An 11656-nucleotide genomic window follows, 5' to 3' on the forward strand; every position below is an offset into this window, starting at 1 on the left:
TACAACACTATAACACAAAAGTTGTGGAATAATCTATAGTGTTAGGACTACTCAATTCTTAAAAAGTTAAAAGTATGTGTTGGCTCCAAGTGTATTTGAGATATTTTGCTTTAACTCGTTATGTGATGATTGAAAATATCATTTATGTGTAATTTTAGTCACATTACTAATTAGGAGTGTCCAACAAAAACCGTGACCCGACCCATCATCATAAGGATTACACCATGGTCCATGGAGACACATGAAACTTTTCTCGTCACCACAAACATAGAGACACATGAAACTTTTCATTGTCAATTATTTTCTCATTCACATGGAGTTGGGACTCACATTCGGAATGAACATGAATGAATTCTCAAGATTTATTAATCAACAGTCAAAAAGTAGTGCTGAATTTCATCAAAAAGCAGGCTTAAGTTAGGTATTAAAAAATTGAGAATTTAATCATTTAACTATAATTGTAACACTTTCTTCATGTGTATGCCTAAACCCCTCTTAATAAGTGAAGTTCAACACGTGGGACTTTTAACATTGAGCGATATAGTAAAGTCGAGGATGAACTCAATATCTCATACTTTGATAGTATATCAAATTATCGATTCTCTCAAAAGTTTAAGCCACTAAAAAATAATGAATTTAATCACTTTACTATAATTCTAACAAATAATTGAGAGAGAGAAGATTTTATGACAGAAAATTGTTCTAAACATAAATAATAATATATAATCTCTCATTGTATATTTGAGATAACATCACCATCTATGAAATTTTGATAAGCTAAACATGAAAAGGGAAAACAAAAGAATTACTCCGAGCTACCGTATCAAGATCAAAACTAATTCATTAAAGAAATTATTGCAATTGCTACATATTAATTATTAGAGCCAGCAACAATTTTTCATTACTTTCTTCATGTTGATTGAGAAAGTGAAGCAGCTGCATTTTTCCTTCTGGCTTTCCTATTGTTCCTCTTTTTTGCCTGACTCCTTCGCAGAGCCATCAACTCCTCAGGATCATCCTCCAGACACAAATCATTCATGCTTCTCTCTGCCTCTTTTTCCAACTCTAAATTTATCTTGGCAATAGGAGCAAAGTTGTGCATGTAAGGCAAGACAACACTTGTTGTAGGTGCACCAAAACCCCACAAGATCTTGAAATCCCTCTCTTTAACATCATATCTTACAAGCTCATCATGCACATCTTGCCACAAATAAATGAAATTGGATTCAGGCTTGGAACCTATAATCTTATGGGCAACCTGTGAATCTGAGAAAAAAAAAAAAAAAAAAAAAAATTATACACAAATGATCTGGCCTACCCTTTTGCCCAATTGTCTCAAGAATAACCAAATTAAAACAAATCTTCAAAAAAAATAAAAAAAACCCAACTAAACAAATCATATATTCGGATAACAACAATTCCCTTTAGACAAATAAAAAAGCCAACATTTACCAAATCAAAATCCGGTCGAAACAACACAAGTACCAACAGAAAAAAATCTCAAATCACAAAAGCTCAACCATTTTTTTACCCAATCTCTGGTGTTGATTTAGTGTTGCCAATCTCTAGTGTTGATGTTTTAATTTATAAAAATCATTAATTTTTCTTTTTTTGGGAAAAAACACCACCCATAAAAGTCTAACTTCCATTAAGCTTGGGCCCCCCTAGGTTCGAATCCTAGTTCTGTCCCTGAACACAAGCTTCCAACCAGGGAAGCAGATACAACACTACCTACACTTAATAACTCTATTACAAATAATCATGCAGCAACTACACAATTGTACCTTAAAATTCCTAATCTGTCACACCTGGCCTTCAACTGCAATACCTATGATTGTTTCTTTGCCTCATTATATTGACATTATTTCTTCTTCCCATATATCCATCAATCGGTACTAAATTACTAATAATTTAATAAACCATGATCTTTGGTTTGGTTCCATATTGTCAAATCAATTCAACCAGAGAAGTTTTTAGAACACAGTTTTGGCATTAGAGAAAAATGACGCAACTGGTTATAATAATTTCATTACTATAGATAAAGTACAAAACCACAATTGTCAAATTTCTATATTCAATTTCAGATGGACTTCAAAAATATATATGTATTATCATCAATCTAGGGTCACTCTCGCCCACATCATCATCATCAATAATGGCTTGTTTCCATAAATCACCATGGCCCCAAAATTCTTACATTTTCCAGGATGAATGTCAACTGAAAATAGGTTAATTCTTAGAGCACACAGCCTCCAACCGAGCAAGAAGAAAAATAGAAGGAGAATAAGAAAGGGGAAGGAAAGATGAGACCATTAGGAATTTTATGCGTATTTTTGTCTTTTTAATGGTTTTAGAGATATTTCAATCTTTTTGAACTTTTCAATGTATTTTGCGTGTTTTGGGGGGCTATTTTGATAATTTTAAAGGTATTGAGGATATTATGATCATAGTGGGCATACCAAAGGTATTTGAATCATTTTAGTCATACGTGTAGTATTGTGGTTATTTTGAAGGGTTAGTGTTATTGAGTTAAGTCAATTATTTAAAAGTTATTCTATGGTAAACCATTTAATGGCCACTTCAAATGGGTAATAAAATAGTGAATATCATTAAACCAATTTACTAAAGACTATGAGAGAGTGAGAGAGAAACAAGGATGGAGATCTCTTACATCTAAATTTTTAATATATATATATATATATATACTCACTAGCGACCAATATGGCATATAGCTATGTGACTAATAAAATGGAAGAAAACTATTTGGGATACTTATAAATTCCTATCAGCTAAAAAATTTATTGTTTTTTCATCTTAGATTAGATTGGAAAAAAATCATATTTAAGATTAGCTTTTAGCTTACATTGGGTTGCAACTTTTACAGGAGCTGCAAACTTCAACAATTTGAAGACTTAAAAGGATGAAAAAGTTAGTTTCTCTCTCACTCTCTCATAGTCTTTAGTAAATTGGTTTAATGATATTCACTATTTTATTACCCATTTGAAGTGGCCATTAAATGGTTTACCATAGAATAACTTTTAAATAATTGACTTAACTCAATAACACTAACCCTTCAAAAAAATAACCACAATACTACACGTATGACTAAAATGATTCAAATACCTTTGGTATGCCCACTATGATCATAATATCCTCAATACCTTTAAAATTATCAAAATAGCCCCCCAAAACACGCAAAATACATTGAAAAGTTCAAAAAGATTGAAATATCTCTAAAACCATTAAAAAGACAAAAATACGCATAAAATTCCTAATGGTCTCATCTTTCCTTCCCCTTTCTTATTCTCCTTCTATTTTTCTTCTTGCTCGGTTGGAGGCTGTGTGCTCTAAGAATTAACCTATTTTCAGTTGACATTCATCCTGGAAAATATATATATATATATATATTGTGTAAAATGTAAGAATTTTGGGGTCATGGTGATTTATGGAAACAAGCCATTATTGATGATGATGATGTGGGCGAGAGTGACCCTAGATTGATGATAATACATATATATTTTTGAAGTCCATCTGAAATTGAATATAGAAATTTGACAATTGTGGTTTTGTACTTTATCTATAGCGGCGATCTTTTGGAATCAAAACAACGTTCTCCGGGTTTTATCACCGTTTTTATTTTATTTTATAATTTGGATTCACTGCAAAAAGATGGTTCTGGGTCTGCCTAATATTTCTGAGCTATGTTCATAGTTTTATGTGGGCTTTGAGTGCTTGATTTAGGTGTGATCCGGATCATAATTTATTTTTTCAAACTAGTAACTAAGGAACAGTAACCAAGATACTTACCATTACCACACAGATCGAAATTTCATTGGAAAAAAAAAACCATCTTAAATCACAATAAAAGAAAATTGGTCCCATCATCACCAAAAAAACAAAACCACCCTTGCCGGCTGCAACACGTGGCAGTTGGAGTTCTCCAACTGTGGATGGAAATGAGAGAGATGAATGGGCAGCCACTCTTATCCATTAGGGGTGATCTTGTTAGAGGGTTGACTGATTGTATGAGCCTTAGCCAGTGTAAGATTGACACTTGGAAATGGGTTATAATTCCCATTAATCTTAAATAAATCCTACAGATCTATAAATAGATCTATTTGGAACATCCTTTTGGAACATCCTTGATATAAAAACATTATAACATCTATATAGATATATCAAGTGATTTACATATAATACAATGATGCATATTTTTTTTTAGAATAGTTGGTTTATTTGGGGGAGCTTTAGGCTTAGCTATTAGTACAAAAGAGGACAGCTAGGACCTCCTGAGAATAGAGAGAGAGATAGGAAGAGATGGTTACACAATGGAATGTGAGAGTAAGATAGTTCTTATTGCTTTTTGCTCAAGTCCCTTATCCAATGGCCACTGCCCTTCTCTCACAACCAATTCCTATACAGCTAGTAGTAAGTAATTAACTAATCAACTGTACTAACTAATTCAATCAATAACAGTAACAATAAGTATAACAGCAACAGTAAACTAATAACAGTTAGTAATCCTAACATCAACTTATAAGAGTTCCAAAGAGGTAATATTACCTATCTAAGTTCCTCTTGCTCTTTTAGGCTGGTTTGCTAGTCTCCATGGAATCCCTGCAGTTGTTGCTCCTTCCATCTTTACTGCACCAGGTATACCCCTAAAAAAAGAAGAATCTAAGATCATTATATTTTTCATCAGATAATATACTACTAATGTAAAAAACTTACCCTGCCTTTAAACATTTGTCCTGGTGTTGCAACAATTGCCTTAAGGATGCATTGTCCCAAAAAGTCGACAATGTTTGCACAATGCAGCTACCAAAGAGAATTTCCTTTCAACCTTCTTATCTTTCTGCAGAAAAGAGATGCAATATAAAATCTCAAGTCATATTTGTATATGGGTTTATATATAAAACTTGCTTCTATTATTTCAAGTACCAATAATACACTTCTATAATGGTTAGTTCAAATAAATTTCTATTAGTTATTTCTGGCTAACGTAAGTGATGATACAATGAATACTGTATTCAAGCAACAGGATTGGTTGTATCATCACTGATGTTAGCCAGAAATAACTATTAGAAATTTATTTGAACTAACCATTATAGAAGTGTATTATTGGTACTTGAAATGATAGAAGCAAGTTTTATATATAAACCCATATACAAATACAACTTGAGATTTTATATTGCATCTCTTTTTTGCAAAAAGATAAGAAGGTTGAAAGGAAATTCTCTTTGGTAGCTGCATTGTGCAAACATTGCCGACTTTATTGGGACAATGCGTCCTTGGGGCAATTGTTGCAACACTAGGCCAAATGTTTAAAGGCAGGGTAAGTTTTTTACATTACTAGTATGTTTTCTGATGAAAAATGTAACGATCTTAGATTCCTTTATTTTAGGGGTATGCCTGGTGCAGTAAAGATGGAAGGAGCAACAGCTGCAGAGATTCCATGGAGACCAGCCCAGAAGAGCAAGAGGAATTTAGATAGGCAGTATTACCTCTTTGGAACTCTTATAAGTTGATGTTAGGATTACTTACTGTTATTAATTTACTGCTGCTATTGTACTTACTGTTACTTATTGAATTAGTTAGTACAGTTGATTGGTTAGTTACTACCAGCTATATAGGAATTAGTTGCAAGAGTTAGTTAGAGGGAGCATGTATAAAAGGGCAGTGGCCACTGGACAAGGGCTACCCACCTAATTTTTTTTATTTTATTTTTATTTTTTTTATCTTTGTTCACCATTCCTACACATGGCAAACAAAATTGAGAAGCTACAAAGGGACTTCCTGTGGGGTGACTCTAAGACACATTTATTGGGTTGGGTTATAATAATTTCATTACTATAGATAAAATACAAAACTATAATCGTCAAATTTCTAGCAAAATGTTTCTTTCAATTCAGATGGACATTAAAAATATATATGTATAATCATCAATCTAGTGTCACTCTCACCCACATGATCATCAATAATGGCTTGTTTCCATAAATCGCTGTGGCCCAAAAATTCTTACATTTTACACAAAAATATATATATTTATTTTCCAGGATGAATGTCAACTGAAAATAGGTTAATTCTTAAAACACAGACTTCAACCCAGCAAGCAGAAAAATAGAAGGAGAATAAGAAAGGGGAAAGAAAGATGAGACTTTTAGGAATTTTATGTGTATTTTTGTCTTTTTAATGGTTTTAGAGATATTTTAATCTTTTTGAACTTTTCAATGTATTTTGCGGTTTTTTTTTTTTTTTGGGGGGGGGGTGTATTTTGGTAACTTTAGAGGTTTTGAGGAATTTTTGAACTTTTCAATGTATTTTGCGGTTTTTTTTTTTTTTTGGGGGGGGGGTGTATTTTGGTAACTTTAGAGGTTTTGAGGATATTTTGATCATATTAGGCATACCAAAGGTATTTGAATCATTTTAGTCATTCATGTAGTATTGTGGTTATTTTGAAGGGTTAGTGTTATTGAGTAGTCAATTATTTCCCACTTCAAATGGGTAATAAATAGTGAATATCATTAAACCAATTTACTGAAGACTAAGAGAGAGTGAGAGAAACAAGGATGGAGATCTATTACATCTAAACTTTTATTTTATATATATATACTAGCTTCCAATATGACATATAGCTATGTAACTCATAAAATGGAAGAAAATTATTTGGGATACTTACTTATAAATTCCTATTAGCTAAAAAATCTATTGTTTTTTCATCTTAGATTAGCTTGGAAAAAAAAATCATATTTAAGATTAGCTTTTAGCTTACATTGGGTTGCAACTTTTACAGGAGCTGCAAACCACAACAATTTGAAGACTTAGAAGATGAAAAAGTAAGTATTTACAAACAATATCTTTGTTGGAAGCTTGATTTAGCTGGGCGATCTTTTGGAATCAAAACAACATTCTCCAGGTATTATCACCTTTTATTTATTTCTTTATTTTTTTTTTATTTTATAATTTTATAATTTGGACTCACTGCAAAAAGATGGTACTGGGTCTGTTTAATATTTCTGAGCTATTTTCATAGTTTTATGTGGCCTTTGAGTGCTTGATTTTGGTGTGATCTGGATCATAATTTTTTTTCTCAATCCAATTTACATCCTTCTAGATAATTATGTTCCATTCAAGAGCATAGGGAAAAATTTAGATATTAGGTATCTTCTTAAAATTCAGCAATCTATCTAATAACTCAAAAGAGTGAATGATGTTAATGGTTCACAAAAAAGAGAAAAAAGAAAGATACAAACTAGTAACTAAGGAACAGTAACTAAGATACTTACCATTGCCACAGGTCAAAATTTCATTAGAAAAAGAGAACCAAAAAAGAAAAAAAAAACCGTCTTATATCACATGAACAGAAAATTGGTCCCATCATCACCAAAAAAACCAAACCACCCTTGCTGGCCACAACACATGGCAATTGGAGTTCTTCGACTGTGGATGGAAATGAGAGAGATTAATGGGAAATCGGACATGCTAAATTTTTATAAAAATCCACTACCTAATTCATAACTTCAGACTCATCCTCATAGAGAACCCCCTCAACCTCCACCCCCCTAATCTGATTGGTTCGCCTGTGAAAGTTAGGAAGTCTATGAAAAAAGCGAGTATTATTATCACCTTCCTATAATAAATAGTGCCTTAGATTTTTGCCTCTTGGAATCTCTTCCAAAGAAGCCAAAAAATCTATATTAGATTTAACCACCACTCTTGTTTGTCCACTTGGGTTAGAACTTGCATATCCTCTTTCATATCAATGTCTAAGAGCTCAATCATCAAGCATTTTTTCCTAAAAGAAACATCCCCAAAAACATGCTTGTTCCAGTGTTTCAAGTCCCCTTTGAGAGCCTTCAGTTTACATGCTAGAATATAACTAGGAGGTCCTAAAAAATGATAACTACTCCATCATTGGTGCACCATATCCACAAAGCCCTCTACCTTTAACCACATATTTTCAAATTTGAAAGGACTGCTCCTCCTAGACGTCCCTTTTGCCTCCAAGAGTAGAGGACAGTGATCAGACACCACCCTAGGAAGAATTCTTTCGGTCACATCTAAGAAATGACCTTCCCAATCCGCAGACACGAACACTCTATCAATTTTGGACATGTAGGGTCTGTCAGAGTCACAAAACCATGTGAACTCACCTCCCTCCAAAGGCAAATCAACCAAAGAGTGTTACACAATAAAATCTGAGAATTTAAACATGGCTGAACTGAACGAAGAACATCCAAGTCTCTCAGTCAGATATCTAATAATATTGAAATCTCCTAACAAACACCAAGCCAAAAGCCACCATGATCTCACAATGTCTAGCTTTGCCCATAATACATCCCCAAGGCCTCTATCAGCAGGTCCATAAACCCCCAAACAGATCCATTCAAAACCATCTGCCGCACCCTTCAAAACGACTGAAACTGAAAACCTTCCAGCCATAAAATCAACTTTCTCAAATACCCTCTTATCCCACATCAAAATTATACCCCTAACTGTATAAATGGCCTCTAAAGCCACCTAGTCTACAAAAGGGCTGCCCCAAAGACTTTTTACGATGTTAGAGCTGGTACTTTCTAGTTTAGTTTCTTGAGGGCAAACAATATCACATTTCCACTACTTTAGAAGATTTGTCACTACTAGTCTTTTATGAGGATTATTCAACCACATTACAAGACAGAAGCTTCAAATTCATGGACAAACCGACAAACCCAACCCAGAGGCTTTCAATCTGCCTCTAGTACTTCTTCCAGACTGCCCTCATAATTTACAGTGGAAATATAATTTTAACTCCCTCATAATGGGCAGCCACTCTTATCCATTAGGGATGATCTTGTTAGTGGGTTGACTGATTGTATGAGCCTTAGCCAGTGTAAGATTGACACTTGGAAATGGGTTATAATTCCACTTAATCTTAAATAAATCCTACCAGTCTATAAATAGATATATTTGCAACATCCCTCGATATAAAAACAACTATAATATCTATATAGATATATCAAGTGATTTACACATAATACAATGATGCATATATATTTTTTAGAATAGTTGGTTTATTTGGGGGAGCTTTAGGCTTAGCTATTAGTACAAAATTAGCTTAATCTACATGACAATTTTATACAATTTAAGTACTGCAAATTTTTGAATACGTTTTATTAAATATGTTTTTCCCATTAGCGGGACAAATTGTGTCTAGATGCCATTTTTCATGCCATAAAGCCATCTTATTACCATTCCCATTTTGCCAACTGCAGGAACTATTTTGGGGAATTGTAATCTCCCAAAAATTGTCCTTTTTATAATATTAATGTGTAGGAAGTATCAAATGTATTACCTTTTCAATGTTATATTTTTTATCAAATTGTGAAATAGTATGAAGAAAACAAATTGATAATAGAAAGCTGGAATAGGGAGAGGAAAAGAAATAGACCTTCATGTTTATTTTTATTGATTGATAGCCCTAGAACAAAAATACTGACCTTCAAGTTTACTGGAACAAGAACACCCACAATATTGATAATAGGCTAGTACATCAAATTTAAAGATGAGGGAAATCTTTAAAAAGGTCAGTGAGAGAAACATCAAAATGAAAGATGAGGCTGTGAGATGGGTGGTGACCTATCAAAATGGTCACTCTGTTTACTAACCAATCTAAACATGAAGTTAGGCCATTTGTCTCTACTAGTTTGATGGGCTCTTTCATTTTTTTTTTTTTTTTGGTTGCTTTATATGCTTATAGCTATATTGCTCACATGATATGCATCCTATCTAATTTTCTATTGCTCTTTTGGGCTGCTTTGTTGTTTTCCATGAAATCCATTCGTCTATTACTTCTTCCATCTTTTTGCACTAAGTATACCCCTAAAAAAAGAAGAATCTAAGATCATTATATTTTTCATCAAAAAATATATTTTTAATGTTAAAAACCTTATTCTGCATTTAGAAATTTTTTTTTGGTGTTGCAGCAATTGTCCCAAGGGCATATTGTCACACCAATAGAGTTGACAATGCTTGCACAATGTAGGTACTACAAAAAATTTCCTTTTAACCTTGTTGTCCATCTGCTAAAAAAAAAAAGTTCATATTTAGATTTTGCTTTCAATCTAATCTCTATTTTGATTGACATGCAATGTGCAGATGAATCTTCTCTGGTTATGGGCTCATTCGAAGTAGTATAAAATCTCAAGTTTATATATATATAATGGCATCATCTTGTAAATGGATGAGTCTATTCAGTGTGTATTTGTGTATGGGTTTATATATATATATATATATCCATACATAAACTTGTGATTTTATGTTGCATTTTCAAATGAGCCCAGGGAAGATCCATCGTCAATCAAAAAATAGAGATTAGATTGAATGCTAAAACACTTAATATGAACTCTTTTTGGCATACGGACAACAAGGTTGAATTGTAGTAGTTGCATTGTGTAAGCATTGTCAACTCTATTGGGACAATGTGTGCTTGGGGCAATTTTTGTAACACCAGAAAAATTGTCTAAATACAGGGTAAGGTTTTTAACATTGAAAATATATTTTCTGATGAAAAATATAATTATCTTAGATTCTTCTTTTTTTAGGGGTATACGTAGTGCAGTGAAGATGGAAGAAGCAATAGTTGAAGGGATTTCATGGATAACAGCAAAGCAGCACAAAAGAGCAAAGAGGAAATTAGATATATCATGTGAACAATTAAGTATAGCTATAAGCATATAAAACAGCAAAAAATAAAATAAAAAATGAAAGAGCCTATCAAACTAGTAGTGGCCTAACTTCATGTTTAGATTAGTCAATAAACAGAGTGACCATTTTTGATAGGTCACTACAGTGATGTTAGATTTTTTTTTTTTTTTTTTTAAGGGGTATAACTGGTGCAGTATATTTCACAATATTTAGGTTTTCATTGTGAAATGAGTACACCGCCCAGTACCTCTGGGTTGGGCTGCATAACCCGACCTGCCCACTAGACCTGAAAGGGCTTTGGTAGTTTGGGGTTTGGGCCTAGCATAAGTATTTTTGGGGGTTTAACCTGACCTGGCAGATTTTTTTTATTTTTTATTTTACTTAAAAGTGTTCTCAGCCCAAAAAAAAAAAAAAATATATATATATATATAGAGCATCTTTTGAGAATTATATAATTATTTCTTTCCTATTATAGATTTTCCTTTAATTTCTTAGTTTCACAGTTAAAGTTAAAATAAGTTTTGAAAATTTTTAATTCTTTCCTTAAAAAATAATTTGACTATTCCCTTAAAAAATTTATTCTTTCCTTATAAATAATAAAAAAATAAAATGCTAATACAAGCGTATAGGTAGCCCAATAGGTCCAACCCAATAGCCTAGCCCGGTAAAGGTAAAATAAGCATTATCTATGGGCAGGTTCATGGGCTGAAGCTTACTATTTTCATTTTCTGGCTTTGCCACTGCATATACATATAACATTAGACTTTTAGGCACGATAATAAGTGAAGGCTATTAATATATATAATCACAATCATTATTCTCTAATAATTTTTAGTGCTTGATAATTGATACCATATTGAAAGCTTGGAATTTATGGTTATGGCCCAAAGCCTAGGAATTAATAGCCAAAAAAAGTAGAGAAGAAAGCTAGGTAAAAGGCAATGTTTGTTAACAAAATTCTAGCTTTGTT

The 11656-nt window shown here is 32.7% G+C and overlaps 1 long non-coding RNA gene across 1 annotated transcript; it reads left to right on the top strand.

Annotated features, from left to right (window-relative positions):
• The first annotated feature begins 1277 nt into the window (after positions 1-1277).
• LOC136066452 (uncharacterized) lies at positions 1278-10776 on the top strand. Its single transcript, XR_010627945.1, has 2 exons — positions 1278-2928; positions 6794-10776. It is a non-coding gene; the product is annotated as an uncharacterized LOC136066452 (long non-coding RNA).
• The last annotated feature ends 880 nt before the right edge of the window (positions 10777-11656 follow it).

This window comes from Quercus suber, unplaced genomic scaffold (assembly GCF_002906115.3).
Source record: "Quercus suber isolate HL8 unplaced genomic scaffold, Cork oak 2.0 scaffold_36, whole genome shotgun sequence".
Taxonomy (NCBI): Eukaryota; Viridiplantae; Streptophyta; class Magnoliopsida; order Fagales; family Fagaceae; genus Quercus; species Quercus suber.